This window comes from Gorilla gorilla, chromosome 19 (genome assembly GCF_029281585.2).
Source record: "Gorilla gorilla gorilla isolate KB3781 chromosome 19, NHGRI_mGorGor1-v2.1_pri, whole genome shotgun sequence".
Lineage (NCBI taxonomy): Eukaryota > Metazoa > Chordata > Mammalia > Primates > Hominidae > Gorilla > Gorilla gorilla.
Window position 1 is genome coordinate 97,219,802 of NC_073243.2, and position 18,698 is coordinate 97,238,499.

At 42.4% G+C, this 18,698-nt stretch overlaps 1 protein-coding gene and 1 pseudogene across 1 annotated transcript in view; both read left to right on the forward strand.

The window, feature by feature from the left end:
- Positions 1-18,698, forward strand: part of ANKH (ANKH inorganic pyrophosphate transport regulator) — a 161,474-nt gene that overhangs the window by 58,295 nt on the left and 84,481 nt on the right. The window lies entirely within an intron of this gene.
- LOC129528059 (histone-binding protein RBBP4-like) lies at positions 7,804-17,000 on the forward strand (annotated as a pseudogene).

Here is an 18,698-nt window from a genome sequence, read left to right on the forward strand (position 1 = left end):
ATCTGTCTGAGCCCGGGAGAGGGGAAGTGGCAGGTGTGATGCTTGGGGGCTGGCAAGTTGTCAGGGGAAGCCAGAACATGGGATGTGGGAGCATTGGTGGGAGAGGAAGCTGGAAGAATATGGCACAGATCATCTGTGGCATGAGTTTAGCCTCATGTTGTAGGGGTAAGAGTCCTTAATGGGTTCTGAAGATGGAGGTGGCTTGGTCTTGTCCATGTTTTAAGAAGATGATGCTGGAGCAATGGCAAGAAGCAACGGAGAGCTGAGAGGTAGAGCTGGAGCTGGATTGATGGCTGTGGCAGACACAGATTAGGTGCCAGGTCCCAGTGAAGCTCAGCCTCTGATAGACGCCATGGGCAGGGGCTACAGTAAGGATCCAGGCATTGAAGGTCACTGTGGCACACGTCAGTACAGATCATCTTCACATTGGGGGTTTCCAGGATCACCTTCACACTACAAAGCTGAGGACACTGTTGCATATTTTAATTTGTTTTTCTCCTCCTTTTTTTTTTGTGACTCTTCTGTATTTATGTTTTGGTCAAAATAACTCTTTAAGAGCCATTGGAACTTAACATTTCTCTGTGGCATTCAGATGACAATTCACATTACTAATCTGCAAGTACTTTTGCTGATACCCTGTGAGTATCTATGGGCCTGTCTTTAACACCATCCTGTATCATTCCAAAACCTTTACTGCAATGAGAAATAGGTTCTGCTAATAATGGTTGCCCATTCAACCATGCTTTTTTTTTTAAATAGCCATTTCTCTCTATTGCCCAGGCTGAGGTGCAGTGGCCTGATCATAGCTCACTGTAACCTTGAACTCTTGGACCCAAGTGATCCTCCTGCTTTAGCCTCCTGAGTAGCTAGGACTACAGGTATGTGCCACCATGCCCAGCTTATTTTTTAATTTTTTGTAGAGATAGGGTTTCACTATGTTGCCCAGGCTGGTCTCAAATGTCTGGCTTCAAGTGATCCTCCCGCCTTAACCTCCCAAAGTGCTTCAACCATATGTTAATATGACCAGGATGATTACATTGAATACAAAGAAAAGGTAGTACTCTGCTTATTTTATTACTGTAGGTAGCACTCATTTGAGGCTGCCTTGTATTTATGTTGGTTTATTGAATGTCTGTTTCTAGATAGTCAATTACTTGAGTACAAAGATTGTACTTTGTCTTTCGCTCGTTTCCTGTGTTAAAGAAAAAAATTATTCTGACACTTACTAAAACTGTAAGGAAGACTTTATTAACAGGATTCTTGCTGAAGGCAGGCCAAGGACATAGACATCAAGGGTGGAAGGTAAGGAACTTGATCAGTTATCAAGGGTGATCAGATATCAGGGGTGCAGGGATTCTGGCTAAACTGACTTAGTAGGATTATTGCTACGAATAAACAGGCTGAAGACAGGGCTCAAGGGCAAGGAAGAGGGCTCAGAGGGGCCCATTAAGATTTGCTCAAGGAAGAGAGTCTTTGTCACCCCCAAACCCTAGAACTGTTTGTTACATGTATTAAAACTGGAAAACATGTAGTTACGGGATGGAGTGTTCTGTAATGCCCATGCAAAACCTGTTTCCAGATCAGGAAGCCTCACGAGAGACTGTTTTGTCACAGTCAGGGGGAGCGCTCAGTGAAGGAGGCAGCCAGTGTGTTAACAGGTGGCAGAAGAAAGGGGGTTTTGAGAGCATGGTCCCCATCAGACACATTTGCTCCAAACTTGACTACTCAATTTACTTACATTTTGGTAAAAAAATAATAATAAGTTTGGGGTTTTGGTTTTAATTTGAGAAAGCATTAACCCTTAAAGGGAAATCTGTTTTCCCTTGGTAGTTTTTCAAACTTATTAGGATCCTTTTATTCTTTTTTTTTTTTTTAAAGATAAATGCAGAAACAACTACCTTCAGGATCCAGTGATTGAAAGTAGCTCAGCAAGAATTTTATAAAGGAAAATAAATAGAGAGAGAAGAATGGACTATGATAGTACCATGAATTGAAGTAGGACGATAGATTATTTTCTACATTCAGACTTTTAAAAGGTGCTTCTAATGAGCCACAGTGGTGTTATTTATTTGTCCTGTGGTCTTCAGACCTTGAAGGCTTAAGAGTAGAAGAACTGAATAAAGGTGGATAATATCAAGCATGGAATCTTTATGAAAAGGTAAATGAGACATCCTTGCCCCCATGGCTAATTTCATTTTTTTACTTGGAAAAGGATTAACTGCTCAGAAATTTTTTTAGTAGAAAACAGAAACTTAAGAGAAAGCGGTAAAGTTCCTCTTTGAGTTAGACCCTAGAGACTACAAGGAAAGATGTTTTGAGGTTTCATCTGAAATTGAAATATGTTAAAATGTTAGGAAACTAAAAATCAAGTGGATTGAACATCAGAGTTTCAATATTCTTTTTGTTATTTTCACATCACACAAGGTTGTTTGTACTTGGGGACAGGGTGTACCGTAATCAGAATGCTCTTCAGTGGTTAGTTCCAATAGTACGCACCCACCAGGCAATTCAAAAGGACCTACAGTATACTGGGATTTTTATTAGCTGATACCAGCAATCCTGCCTCCCAATGACGTCGTACAATTGCACATGGAGGCTTCGTGTGGAAAGTGTGTGTCTGAGTGGCCAGTGGAGAGGTCAGAGAATAGTCCTGGTGCCTATTAAGACCGCACAGGTTTCTCTTCTTTTCCCCTTCCCTGTCTCTGTGCTGTGGTTATTGGTCAGCACTGTCTTTTTATCGTGTATGAATAAGGAATTTGAAGGAATATGAAGTGGCTGAGCTTGTTTCACTGGCAGAGCCGAGACTCTTGAAAGCCGAGTGACTGTTTTGTTACCAGCCAAAGCAACGTGTTCAGAATGCATTATGCTGCTTGGGGCAATGAGGTTAACTTAGTGAGGAGGCTGTGCGGTCTACTGGAGGGATCATGATCTGCACTTGCAGGAACATGATTTATCTTTTGCTTTTTATGGTCCATTTATTCCCCCCCTTCCTTCTTCACCCCACAGCACCCTGTAGAAATCATAATTCTTCATAAAGTAGCATTTTGTCACGATGGAAATGAGAGCATTGAATCTGGAATTTTATGAATGCACTATCCCACCCAGTAGTCTAGGTATAGAAGAGGTAAAAAATGACCTTGACAATGATTCATAAGGTTTGATCTCATACTGAGTCTGCTTTTTTTGTTTGTTTTTTAAATTTATTTTGTAGACTTTTAAACATAGAAACAGAAAGTTCATCCTGAGGGAAGCAAGATGAGTAGTGGCTTCTCAGGGGACAGAAGGTAGAAGTTAAACATATAGTTGTCTCTCTGGTTTCTTAATGCTGCAAGAGATTCCTGAGACTTGAAATTGCTAGGATAAATGGCCAGGCACTGAATTCATGGTTACTGTAATTAGTCATGTCATTTGGGTACTTTAAACTCCAAATCAATGAAAGTTAATTGTGAACTGACTTATCAGTGCAGGCATGTACAAACATGCTCATTGTTATTCTACTTTAAAAGTCAATCAATTTTTGGCCAGGTGCGGTGGCTCACTCCTGTAATCCCAGCACTTTGGGAGGCTGAGGCAGGCGGATCACCTGAGGTTAGGAGTTTGAGACCATCCTGCCCAACATGGTGAAACCGCGTCTCTACTAAAAATACAGAAAAATTAGCTGGCCTGGTGGCGGGCACCTGTAATCCCAGCTATTTGGTAGGCTGAGGCAGGAGAATCTCTTGAGCCCAAGAGGAGGAGGTTGCAGTGAGCCAAGATTATGCCACTGCACTCCAGCCTGAGTGACAAGAGTGAAACTCTGTCTCAAAAAAAAAAAAAAAAGGTCAATCATTTTTATGCTTTCATAGTAGTTATTCTCCTCCCTCATGAAGCTCAGAATTGCAAATTGCTTCTTCCCTCCTGTAGAGAAACGCAGAAGCTATCTGTGGTGCCGAGACCCAGGAAGTCAGAGTCAGGAAAACAGGCACTAGTGCCACCAGGGAACGCAAACAGAGTCCGTGTCTGTGGCTTGAATTCAGCTGGCACCCAGAAACTAACTTCCTGTGTAGGCTCCTTTGTGAGCAAAATCTGGGTTTCAGATCTTCATTCTGTTGTGGCTTTGAGAGCCCAGTGCGCGCTCTAGGGTCACACCGAGACGGGGCTGACTCAGAGGAAGGATCCCTCCTATTGAGTCATCACCCCACTTCCTGTGGGTCCAGAGTTTTCTTTGGAGGCTTCTCATTCAAGTGGTCCCTGGCCTTAGCCTGAAAGGTCTGGGAAATGCAGAAAGGTGAGAATTGAACATTTTCAGGTCATATTTGCTTCTACATTTCATACCTGCAGAAAGGCATCATTTTATCCCATGAACAGTTTATGTCAAGGAGAAATAGAAAGCTGTGGTGGAAAAATCTCAGAGCTTTCTGTTATGACACTTATTGATTGACTGATTGAGACAGAGTCTCACTATGTCTCCCAAGTTGGAGTGCAGTGGCACGATCACGGCTCACTGCAGCAACTTCCTGGGCTCAAGTCATCCTCCCTTCTGAGACTTTCAAGTAGCTGGGATTACAGCACACATGAGCACACCCAGCTAATTTTTGTATTTTTAGTAGAGGCAGGGTTTCACCATGTTGGCCAGGCTGGTCTTGAACTCCTGGGCTCAAGTGATCCACCTGCCTCAGCCTCCCAAAGTGCTGGGATTACAGGTGTGAGCCACTGCACCTGGCCTTTCTTTTTAACCTTTGTTGTTTGAAAAGATAACTTCAGAATGTAAGTGATGAGAATGAGTAGGAAATTTTTTAATTACCCAGAAGCCAAAAGACATCCCCAAATCATTGGGTGTTTTCTTTTGGAAGGTACAGCTTTATCTTCTGTTTATAAAGTCTTAGACTTGATGGCTTTTGGTCAAAGATCACTATAAGATTTACAAACTCTACACTCAATAGTGTAAAAAAAAATGTACATGTAGAAAAAAATGCTGGAAGAAAATATGCTCAACTATTCACAGTGGATAGTTATTGCTGAGTGGTATGAATATGGCTGATTTTTCCTTCCTTTGTATACTTTTCTGTGTTTAACACACTGGGCATATATAAGTTTATTAAAAAAACAGTTTTCAAAAAAAATTAATAAAACTTTATTGGAAGTGCAAGGTAGCACTGAGTTCAGAGCATGGAAAAAGTTACTCTTTGCAAAACAATTTCGTAAATGACCAGCAATATCATTTTGGTGCCTAAAATTATTAACTCCAATTTTTTAAAGGAGCTAATGAAGAAAGAAAGGCTAAAAGTTACATACATGTCTAATTTACCTTTTTTCCTGAAATTGATCTTAAATGAATGGATTCAAGTAACCCCCCCGACCTCTCACCAAGGAACATCTGCTGCAAAGGGCAAAATAAAAGATCATGTTTAAGGTTATCTAGTTCTAGAACTCTGTGACTCAGACCTCCTTGACTTGAACCCAGTGACGTCAGGTTGGGATTGTAGCCCTGTGATATTTACACATCTCCTCAAATCACTCCCTTTGTATTTGCCACTTTGCTGACATATAGACTTACTATAGGGGGACACAGTGTCTGCCTCTCAGAGATTTATAATCTAAGGCAGGTGTCAGTAGTGCAGGTGCTTGTAAAATGATGCATACAAACATTGCATTTTAATAGGTTTACCGTTCTCACAGCAGTTCAGGTTAAGGATCGGTACCTAGGAAGACATGCTCAAGAAGTATCAGAATTCTTAAGCCCTTACAAACTCACTGTGCTGACTCCACAACACTGTAAGGAATATCATGGCAGCCTGGGTGCCGTGGCTCATGCCTATAATCCCAGCACTTTGGGAGGCCAAGGCGGATGGATCATCTGAGCTCAGGAGTTCAAGACCAGCCTGGCCAACATGGTGAAACCCCCTCTCTACCAAAAATGCAAAAATTAGCCAGGCATGGTGGCGTGTGCCTATAGTCCCAGCTACTCGGGAGGCGGAGGTGGGAGGATCACTTGAGCCCGGGAGGTGGAGGTTTCAATGAGCTGAGATCATGCCACTGCACTCCAGCCTGGGAGACAGAGCGAGGCCCTACCTCAAAAAAAAAAAAAAAAAAAAGAAAGAAATATCATGGTAGACCACACAGGACAATCTGTAACTATAACTGATTAGCTAGGACTCTTTGTGGCAGTTGGTTTAATGCTTGGTCAGGAAGAAAGAGACAAAAGAAACATTTGATCATGTGAGATTAAAACTTTAAAAATGAGTTTAAAAATTAGAACTATATTTTCTGAATTTTTGACAACCACTATTGTTCAGAATGTGGATAATTCATTTTATACCTAAAATGAAGTGGACTTTCTGAAGCAGAGATTCTCCAGGGCAGACACTGCATGCCGTGTTTCTCGTTTGTGACTGCATAGTCATCAGTTCAGAGATTCATTGTGTCTTTCCCAGCCATCTCCTTTTTATATTTACAAGAGGTCACAAGAGGACAGTTAAAACTGATGACGCCTAAGGACTGATCACACGTAATAGAAGAGCCGCCGCAGCCGGTTCCCATTAGAAGGGCCTCCAAGAACAACACACACAGGAACTCGCCTGCTCTTCTCCTGATGGTCCACAGTCACCCCTGCCCTTTGAGCAGGAGGAGCGTGACCTCCTGCCACAGCCACAGCCACAGCCACTCCCCTGACCACCTAGAAAAAGGGTTTGTAGTGTGAATGGGGATAAAATAGCAAACACTCATCAGAGACTGCCATGCAGGGAGGGTTCTGTTGGACTCCAAGATAATTATTAAGTGGCAATTATTGAAATTGTGGTCAACATTCCATTTAAAGCATTAAAGTCTGTTGTTTTAGCCCTGACTAAGCAGTAGGCTTCTATGGATTGGGTATTTTTTTTTACCCACCCAAATGTGTTTTATGTTGAGATGTTTCGAGTTTTTTGGGGGGTTGGGGGTGGTGCAGGTCGTGAGGGGCAAGAGCTGCTGCATAGGAGATAATTCTCTTTAACTGACTAATGTTTTTGCTTTATTCAACAGCTACTGAATTAGGCAGTCTGTACCTTTAGTGTTTTCCAGAACAAATGTGTTGAAGTGGCAGAAGGGTGGAAGAATTGAAAATTATTCTTGCACAGTTGCACCTGAGTTGTATTATTGCTCCGTCTCCTTATGTGCACAAGTTTTACACAGTTATCTTGTCTTCCTATCTCAATTGTGAATAAGTCAGAAGTTCCCTGTTAATGTTATATGTATCGCCTCAAAACACCTCGTTCATTGCTAAGCAGAGGAGTTAGAAGCACAGACTTCGAAGCACAGTCGAAATGGCCCTTTGAGTGACGCCTGGTGAGGCCAGGAGTCCGGCTTTATTGAGGCAGCAGCAGTGCATGCTCTCCAGTGTGAGACTGGTCATACCCTCGAGTGGCAAGGGAAGGTGAATGTCTCTGCAGTGGATTGGAACCATCTGCAGGGCCGTTAGGCATCCAACTTTAATAACATTGTGTCAGGTAATCAGTGTGAGCTACTGTCTAACAGGCAAAGAAATGTATGGATTGGGTCTGTGGACAACAACAAAGTAACTAAGAAAAATAAGGCAAGTTTCATATAAAAAAGATACCTTAGAATAAACACCTAAAGCAAGTGTATTAGTCAGGGTTCTCTTAGAGGGACAGAACTGATAGGAGAGATATATATGTGTGTGTATGTGTATATATACGTGTGTGTGTGTGTGTGTGTATCCTATAAACATATATATGTGTGTGTGTACATATATGTTTATAGGATAAACACACACACATATATGTTTATAGGATACACACACACACACACACACACACATATATAGGGGAGTTTATTAAGTATTAACTTACACGATCACAAAGTTCTGCAATAGGCCATCTGCCAGCTGAGGAGCAAGGAGAGCCAGTCCGAGTCCCAAAACTGAAGAACTTGGAGTCTGATGTTCGAGGGCAGGAAGCATCCAGCATGGGAGAAAGATGTAGGCTGGGAGGCTAGGCCAGTCTCTCCTTTTCATATTTTTCTGCCTGCTTTATATTCGCTGGCAGCTGATTAGATTGTGCCCACCAGATTAAGGGTGGGTCTGCCTTCCCCAGCCCACTGACTCAAATGTTCATCTCTTTCAGCAACACCCTCACAGACACATCAAAAATCAGTACTTTGTATCCTTCAATCCAATTAAGTTGACACTCAGTATTAACCGTCACAGCAAGAAAAGGTAGAGTCAAACCTTGGTCATCTCCAGCTACCTCAAGCTGCCATACAAATACATTGAGAATCACGTCGTTGGAGGACCTTAGAGGCCATCAGACTCACACAAGGCATCCCAGTGATTACTCTAATATCCCAAAGCCAGATGTGCCAGAGAAGGAACCAAATCCTATGCCTGGGGATTCCTCATCCAGTCTCACCCTGTTTGAAATGCCGGTGAGTGCTGATAGAGTCTTTATTTCTCTGTTCAAAAAACATAGAAAGTATCCATTTCCTCAACTCTAGGTGTAAACCTAGCAAGAGTATACCTTAATTAGAGAAGTCAGCAGGGGTTTCACAACATTTTATTCTATTTTCAACCCCTGTGAGACTCCAACAACAGTTTTCAGTCCATCACTGACAATCACATTATTTTTACAGAAGAAACAAAGTAAGCATAAAGTAGACACAGACTCTCCCAGCCTATTACCTGCCAATCAGTCATAGACTTTGACACAGTCATTCATTCTGCCATTCAACACTACTTATTTGGGGCCTAGAATTGTTCTGGGTGCAGGGAGCACAAAGGAAAGAGGATGCCTGCATACCTGGAACTTTCAGTTGTCAACTGAGGGACACAAGCAACCCATTATGGTGTGGTGGGAGGGCTGCTCTGATGGCGGAGGCGCAGAGCTGGGGACATACACTGCAGACCAGGTTTCAGATGGGCACTCACTGTGTGACCTGGGGTGAGTAATGAAATTCTCTCTGCCTCCGTTCCTTCGTCTCTGTAGAAAAGGAGAACTAGCTGGGCATGGTGGCTCACATCTATAATCCCAGCACTTTGGGAGGCTGAAGCGGGTGGATCACCTGAGGTCAGAAGTTCGAGACCAGCCTGGCCAACATGGTGAAACCCCGTCTCTACTAACAATACAAAAATTAGCCAGGCATGGTGGCACGCACCTGTAATCCCAGCTACTTGGGAGGCTGAGGCAGGAGAATCACTTGAACCCAGGAGGCGGAGGTTGCAGTGAGCAGATACCGCGCCATTGCACTCCAGCCTGGGCAACAAGAGTGAAACTCTGTCTAAAAAAACAAAGTTGGGGATAGAGAACTAATAGAATCTGCTATGTAAGGTGATCACAGGACCAAATGATAAAGCTGTTCCCACATTCCTTGCCAGTAACACATGATAGTTGTGGTTGCTGTTGTTGGTTTTAGACATGTAGAATGAGAGATGTCATGTGAGGCGCTCAGGAAAGAGCACTTGGCTGGAGAGGGGCTAGATCTGCATATCGCCAAGATCACGGAGTGAACTGAGACCTTGATTTTGCTAAGATCAAGGGAGTATAGAAGAAGAAGAAGTGTAAAATGTAAAAATGTAAGGCAAAAGAGGAAAATAAAAATTAAAAAAGAGATAGCAGCCGGGCATGGTGGCTTATGCCTGTAATCCCAGTACTTTGGGAGGCTGAGGCAGGTGGATCACTTGAGATCAGGAGTTTGAGACCAGCCTGGCCAAGATGGCGAAACCCCATGTCTACCAAAAACACAAAAATTAGCTGGGCGTGGTGGTGCGTGCCTGTAGTCCCAGCTACTCAGGAGGCTGAGGCAAAAGAATTGCTTGAACCCAGGAGGTGGAGGTTGTAGTGAGCTGAGATCGCACCACTGCACTCCAGCCCGGGCAACAGAGCAACACTTTTTCTCAAAAAATAAATAAACAAATTAAAATAAAAAAGAGATAGAGACTAAAAGACCTTTAGAGAAGTCCATGGCCTTCAGCCCATATCTAAGGAAACAGATTTGCAGGAGGGGCTTTCAAACTTTTCCACCACCTGACACAGTAATAGTTCTTTCATTGCAGCCCAGTATGCACACACCAACATTTAAACAACTAAAATATACTTACATGCTGGATGTGACCTATCAAACTGATTTCATGACCCACCGTGGATAGCAATTCACGGTATGGAAGACGCCAAGCTAGAGGATTACAGTATTTATCAGACATCACTCTGCAAGTTGGTTCCAGAGCCAACAAGTTGGTTAATTTAACATCCCTGCTTGAAGATGGGGGAGAGTCATGCTCCCATTCAACAAGTCTTTATTGAGCACCTGCTCTGTGCCAAGTAATTCAGTAAGCCATGATTGGATCATGATGGGCAGCTTACATGCTATGGGAGAAGGAACGGGGGTGGGGAGCTAACCCAGCCCAGGGATCAGAGAAAGGCTTCAGAGGAGCTGACATTGAGACGAGGGATGTGTAGGAGCAGCCAGGGGGAGGCAGGTGGGAGGGAGAATGGGATGGCTGAGGGGGAGGGAAGAATCTGTAGCTCTCAAGGAGACGCCTTGTGTCTGGAATCTAGAATGGAGAAGAGGAGGTGAGGGACCAGACCATGGAGGGCCTTAAAAGAAAAACTAAGGAGACTGGGATTTGGCCAAGGGATGATGGGAAGCTATGGAGGAGAGACAGGGTCAGAGCCGCATCTTCAGAGGTCCCTCCAGCTGTGAAGCAAAATGGACTCGAGGGGACAACGATGAGGTCAAGAGAGATCAAGTAGTAATAGGGATTCAGCAAACTCCATGAGAAGTAATACTGGTCTGCACTAGGCGGTGGGTCTGGGAAGTGATAGATGGATATAATTGATACATAGGAGACAGAATCAACTGGACAAGGTGATGGATTGAAAATGGAGGAATAGGGGAGAGAGAAGCATCAGAGATAATGCCAAGTCTCGGCGAGAAGAGCCATTAAGAAATGGAGCATTGAAGGAACAGCCTTGTGGAGTGTCAGGGACTAAATGATGAATTCATTCCTGAACGCACTGAGATTGAAGCACCTGCCAGCCACCCAACGAGCACTAGCTGGTGGGCAGTTGACTTTGCCTATTTCAGGCCAAGGAGAGAAGTCTCAGGTAGGAACATTGACCCGGTGTTGGCACTGTCAACAGGAAGAAAGGAATTGAAACTGCAGGAGTAGATGAGAGATCTCCGGAGGAAACGGCTGCCAGCAATGCACAGTAGGAAATGCATCCTGTCCTGCAGCCCAGTCTACAGACATGTTAGTGCACACACACTCCTACAACAGATGTATCGCCACTGCATGCATGATGGCATTTTTCTATTCTGTTTATAAAAATTGTTGGTTGTAATGTTCTAAATTGTTTTCATGACACACTGATGTCTTAGGGAATATGTAGAATGAGAAGACAGGTGAAAGTCAAGAGCTGAGCTTTCAAGGACTACACAGACATTCTGTTTTCTTGTTTTCCTGTTGGATCCACTTACCCACACTCCGCTTCACGTCACAGTAGAGGTGATGTCATGGCAGCATTTCTCAAAATGTCCTATGGAGGACTTTGTAACATGAACCTCAAAAGCAAGGTTCTGTAGGCAAAAACATTTGTTAAGTTCTGTAATGCCACTGTCCCTTTGGAGATTTTTAGCATACATTGACAAAGTCTTTGAGAAATTCTATAGCTAAAAAAGAGAGAGAGTTTAATTTTGTTTTCTAGAGTCATTTCAATATAAAGAGTTTTTTATACACAGCACCTATTAACATCTGGAAGAAATAGTGTTCCTTAGAGTATACTTTCAGTAACATAGCATTAGCTTGTCCATTTCCAAACCTACACTGTTTTAGAATGAGTGTTGGTAATCATCAGGATAGGCACTGGGAAAGGATTGGAAGCAGTGGGATTTGTTTTTAGGGAGGTCATAGGGAATTTAAGGACTTAAAGATCAAGAAGGCATCTAATAGGGTTCTATGTAAAGATAAGAGACAACTAAAAGCAATCAGGTAAGAAACCTTTTGATCCAATAATTCTGTTAAATCTTCCAAGATATGTACATCAAATTATATAGGCATCCCTTGGAGCTATTGCGGCTTCGGTTCCAGACCACCACAATGAAGCAAATTCCACATGAAAGCAAGTGACACACACTTTTTGGTTTTCCAATGCATATAAAAGTTACGTTTGGGCTGGGTGTGGTAGCTCACGCCTATAAGCCTACCCCTTTGGGAGGCTGAGGCAGGAGGATTGCTTGAGCCCAGGAGTTTGAGATCAGCCTGGGCATCATGCCAAGACCTCATCTTTACAAAAAATAAAATAACTAGCCAGGTGTGGTGGTAGCATGTCTGTGGTCCCAGCTACCTGAGGCTGAGGTGGGAGGATTGCTTGAGCCCAGGAGGTCAAGGCTGCAGTGAGCCATGTTCACATCACTGTACTCCAACCTGGGCAAAGGAGCAAGACCCTGTCTCAAAAAAAAAAAAAAAAAAAAAAAAAAAAGAAAAAAAATGTTATATTTGCTCTATACTATAGTCAATTAAGTGTGCAATATATTATGACTTAAAAAACAGTGTATATACCTTAATTAAAAGATACTCCATTGCTAAAAAATGCTAACGATCATCTGAGCTTTCAAAGAGTTGTAATCATTTTGTGGATACAGGATCTTGCTTCTGTATTGATGGCTGCTGGCTGATCAGGGTGGTGGTTCCTGAAGGTTGGGCAGGTTGTAGCAATTTCTTAAAATAAGACAGGAATGAAGTTTGCCACATCAGTTGACTCTTCCTTTCATGAAAGATTTGTCTGTAACATGAGATGCTGTTTGATAGCATTTTACTCACAGTAGAACTTCTTTCAAAACTGAAATCAATCCTCTCAAACTCTGCTTTTGCTTTATCCACTAAGCTTATGTAATATTCTAAGTCATTTGTTGTCACTTCAACAATGTTCACAGCATCTTCACCAGGTATAGATTTCATCTCAAACACTTTATTTGCTTATCCATAAGAAGCAGCTCCTCATCTATTGAAGTTTGATCATGAGATTACAGCAATTCAGTCCTGTCTTCATGCTCTACTTCTAACTCTAGTTCTCTTGCTATTTCTACCATATCTGCAGTTACCTTCCCCACTAAGGTCTTGAACCCCTCAAAGTCATCCATGAGGGTTGAAATCAACTTCTTCCAAACGACTGTTAATGTGGATAGTTTTACCTCCTCCCATGAATCAGGAATGTTCTCTTAATGGCATCTAGAATGGTGACTTCTTTCCAGAAGGTTTTCACTATCCTTTGCCCAGATCCATCAGTGGAATCACTGTCTATGGCAGCTGTAGCCTTATGAAATGTATTTCTTAAATAGTAAGACTTGAAAGTAGAAATTACTCCTTGATCCATGGACCGCAGAATGGATGTTGTGTTAGCAGTCATGAAAACAACATAAATCTCCTTGTACCTCTCCATCAGAGCTCTTCGGTGACCAGGTGCATTGTCAATGAGCAGTAATATTTGAAAGAAATCTTTTTTCTGAGCAGTAGGTCTCAGCAGTGGGCTTAAAATATTTTCAGTAAGCCATGCTGTATACAGATGTGCTGTCATCCAGGCTTTGTTGTAACACAGGCAGAGTAAACTCAGCATAATTCTTAAGGACCTGAGGACTTTCTGAATGGTAAATGAGCATTGGCGTCAGCTTAAGTTCGCCACCTGCATTAGCCCCTAACAAGAGAATCAGCCTGTCCTTTGCAACTTTGAAGCCAGACATTTACCTCTCTTTTCTAGCTGTGAAAGTCCTAGATGGCACCTTCTTCCAATAAAAGACTATTTTGTCTACCTTGAAAATCTGTTGTATAATGTAGCCACCTTCATTAGTGATCTTAGCTAGATCTTCTGGATAAGTTGCTGCAGCTCCTGCATAAGCACTTGCTGCTTTACCTTGTACTTTTATATTTTGGAGACAGATTCTTTCCTGAAACCCCGTGAACCAACCTCTGTTAGCTTCCAGCTTTTCTTCTGCAACTTCCTTACCTCTCCCAGCATTCATGGAATTCAAGAGTGAGAGCCTTGCCCTGGATTAGGCTTTTGCTTAAGGGAATGTTGTGGGTGGTTTGATCTTCTTTCCAGACCACTCAAACTTTCTCCGTATCAGCAATAAGGCTGTTGCACTTTCTTATTATTCTTGTATCCACTCAAGTAACATTTTTTAATTTCCTTTAAGAACTTTTCCTCTACATGCACAACTTGGCTAACTGATAGAGGAAGCCTAGCTTTCTTGGCCTGAGCTGGTAGCAAGCCTTCCTCACTAAGCAATGCTGTTGATTTACCAAGAGAGAGGTGTGACTGTTCCTTTCACTTGAATAGTTAGAGGCCATTGTAGGGTTATTAATTGGCCCAATTTCAGTATTGTTTTGTTTCAGGTAACAGGGAGGCCTGGAGGCAAGGGAGAAAGGAAAGACCAGTGGATAGAGCAGTCAGGACACACACATTTATTAAGTTTGCCATCTAATATGAGTGCAGTTTGTGGTGTCCCAAAACAATTAAAATAGTCACATTAAAGATCACCTATCACACATCACCATACCAGATATAATAATAATGAAAAAGTTTGAAATATTGCGAGAGTTACCAAAATGTGACAGAGACAGAGAGTGAGCATGTGCTTTTGGAAAAATGGTGCCAATAGACTTGCTTGACACAGGGTTGCCACAAACCTTCAATTTGTTAAAAAAAAAAAAAAAAAAAAAAAGAGGCCGCGCGCGCAGAGTGAGCGCCTGCAGCCTCCCTGCCCCTCCCGCAACGCTCGACCCCAGGATTCCCCCGGCTCGCCTGCCCGCCATGGCCGACAAGGAAGCAGCCTTCGACAACACAGTGGAAGAATGAGTGATCAACGAGGAATACAAAATATGGAAAAAGAACACCCCTTTTCTTTATGATCTGGTGATGACCCATGCTCTGGAGTGGCCCAGCCTAACTGCCCAGTGGCTTCCAGATGTAACCAGACCAGAAGGGAAAGATTTCAGCCTTCATCGACTTGTCCTGGGGACACACACATCGGATGAACAAAACCATCTTGTTACAGCCAGTGTGCGACTCCCTGATGATGACGCTCAGTTTGATGCATCACACTATGACAGTGAGAAAGGAGAATTTGGAGGTTTTGGTTCAGTTTGTGGAAAAATTGAAATAGAAATCAAGATCAACCACGAAGGAAAAGTAAACAGGGCCCGTTATATGCCCCAGAACCCTTGTATCATCACAACAAAGACTCCTTCCAGTGATATTCTTGTCTTTGACTCTACAAAACATCCTTCTAAACCAGATCCTTCTGGAGAATGCAACCCAGACTTGCGTCTCCGTGGACATCAGAAGGAAGGCTATGGGCTTTCTTGGAACCTAAATCTCAGTGGGCACTTACTTAGTGCTTCAGATGACCACACCATCTGCCTGTGGGACATCAGTGCCGTTCCAAAGGAGGGAAAAGTGGTAGATGTGAAGACCATCTTTACAGGGCATACGGCAGTAGTAGATGTTTCCTGGCATCTACTCCGTGAGTCTCTGTTTGGGTCAGTTGCTGATGATCAGAAACTTATGATTTGGGATACTCGTTCAAACAATACTTCCAAACCAAGCCACTCAGTTGACACTCACACTGCTGAAGTGAACTGCCTTTCTTTCAGTCCTTATAGTGAGTTCATTCTTGCCACAGGATCAGCTGACAAGACTGTTACCTTGTGGGATCTGAGAAATCTGAAACTTAAGTTGCATTCCTTTGAGTCACATAAGGATGAAATATTCCAGGTTCAGTGGTCACCTCACAATGAGACTATTTTAGCTTCCAGTGGTACTGATCACAGACTGAATGTCTAGGATTTAAGTAAAATTGGAGAGGAACAATCCCCAGAAGATGCAGAAGACGGGCCACCAGAGTTGTTGTTTATTCATGGTGGTCACACTGCCAAGATACCTGATTTCTCCTGGAATCCCAGTGAACCTTGAGTGATTTGTTCTGTATCGGAAGACAATATCATGCAAGTGTGGCAAATGACAGAGAACATTTATAATGATGAAGACCCTGAAGGAAGCATGGATCCAGAAGGACAAGGGTCCTAAATATGTCTTTACTTCTTGTGATTTTAGACTCCCCTTTTTTCTTCTCAACCCTGAGAGTCATTTAACACTGGTTCTGAGACAGATTTTATTCAGCTATCCCTCTATATAATAGGTACCACCGATAATGCTATTAGCCCAAACAGTGGGTGTTTTCTAAATATTAATGGGGGGGCTCGATTCAACAAAGCTACAGAGTTATGCTGAAATTTTCTTCAGGAATTTTCTAGTAACCCAGGTCTAAAGTAGCTACAGAAAGGGGAATATTATGTGTGATTATTTTTCTTCTTATGCTATATCCCCAAGTTTTTCAGACTCATTTAAGTAAAGGCTAGAGTGAGTAAGGAGAATAGAGCCAAATGAGGTAGGTGTCTGAGCTGTGAAGTATAAATACTGAAAGATGTCACTTTTATTCAGGAAGTAGGGGAGATTCAAGTCATATGGATTCCTACTCGAAAATCTCGACACCTGAGTTTCCAGGATGCACATTTTCATACGTAGACCAGTTTCCTCTTGGTTTCTTCAGTTAAGTCAAAACAACACGTTCCTCTTTCCCCATATATTCATATATTTTTGCTCGTTAGTGTATTTCTTGAGCTGTTTTCATGTTGTTTATTTCCTGTCTGTGAAATGGTGTTTTTTTTTGTTGGTGTGTGTGTGTTTTTTTTTTAACTTGGGACCGCCAAGTTGTAAAGATGTATGTTTTTACCTGACAGGTATACCACAGGTGATTGTCAAGTTGAGAAGAGTGAATCAATAAATTGTATTTGTTTTAAAAATTAAATTAATCCTTGATAAGAGTTGCTTTTTTTTTAGGAGTTAGTCCTTGACCACTAGTTTGATGCCATCTCCATTTTGGGTGACCTGTTTCACCAGCAGGCCTATTACTCTCCATGACTAACTGTGTAAGTGCTTAAAATGGAATAAATTGCTTTTCTACATTAAAAAAAACACATTTGCAATGCACAAGAAAATGAAGCTCAATAAAACAAGGTCTGAATATGCCTGTACCCAAAAGGCACAGATACAGATTTCTTTGTAAAAATATCACATCAAAAAGAATTTTTTCAGCTAAGATCTACTCCGACAATTGGGAAGGAAAATATGTTCAAAATAATTATAACTGTCAAAGGCTCCAAACAGGACACTAATAAGGTGTCACATTGCAAAAGGAATAATTAACCAGCCTCACGGTCTCGGGGCTTATCTTAGGATATTCGCTTTTATATATGTTGGGCTATAATCTGCTTTTTTTTTTTTTTGAGACACAGTCTCACTCTGTCACCCAGGATGGAGTGCAGTGGTGTATTCTTGGCTCACTGCAACTTCCACCTTCCAGGTTCAACTGATCCTTGTGCCTCAGCCTCCCGAGTAGCTGGGATTACAGATATGTGCCACCACGCCAACTAATGTTTTGTGTTTTTAGTAGAAACTAAAAATGGGGTTTCGCCATGTTGGCCAGGCTGGTCTCAAACTCCTGGCCTCAAGTGATCCACCTGCCTCTGCCTCCCAAAGTGCTGGGATTACAGGCGTGAGCCACTGCACCCAGCTTTTAATCTGCTTTTGCAGCATCCTTTATATAGTTCTCATTTGAAAAGGGTGAAGGTTTGCTGAAGGAGTCCAGAATTTTTTCTTCTTGGTTTTTTACATCCTATCAATCAATTGCACATGATTTGGGGATTATTTTAACTTAAGATGGGTTTAAGAACCACAACGTATTATTGTAGGGATCTCTCTAGTTCAGAATAAAAGCTGCATCTATTTTTTTTCCAAATGCAGAAAATGTTCACTGTTCAAGTAATAAACACCATTGTTTAGTAGGTCACAATTGGATTTTACCACCATTGTTGAAGATAAATTTTTTCCACTCTCTTTTTGCTGACTACCTTTTCATGGCCGGTGGTAATGGCTCCAAGTCAGCAACTAGATTTTGCTTTGCCATTAGCATGCCACCAAGAAAATGGAAAATGTTTCTGTGCACACACGTGAAGGATCAGCTTCTGAAAAGAGCAGCTGCCTGCAGTGATGTGTGATGAGTGAGACGCTGTGGGTGGATGCACGTTGGACCAGACTTGCATCCAGGCATTTCTCTGTCACTCAGACAAGTAGTGCCAGGCACACATTGTTTCTGTGTACCACCTCCTCCTACTTCCATTATCTCAGAACATACACAGTACAGCAAAGGAAAACACAAGACCATGCCTTCCAAAGCACCAACGGAATTCCGTTTTCATTGCCTCACCTTGTGCAGAGGCAAATGCCATATTTATTTCTTCGAAGGGCAATGCAGCACTCAGTGCAACCCTAACATCATTCAGGAAGCAAAACAACTAGTCCGTTCCACATGTTGGTTTACCAATCTCAAGGCCCCATCTGTTCAGGAGCAAGCTTCTTATATGACTTGCAGCAAGCTCTCTCATCTGCTTCTGAAGTTTGTCACCTCTGTGGGAAAAATAATTGAACAGTACTGGAAGAAATGATCTGCCTTTGGGATTCAGCTTTTCACCACAGCACATTTCCAAATTAGAGCAGTTAGTAAACCTGGGGACATTTATCTTAAGACTGTGATCCAACAGTAAGCAAAAGGATTTTCTGTGGTAGTACAACTATTAGATAATTAGGATACGAAAGAAGAAAGGAGAGGGAGAG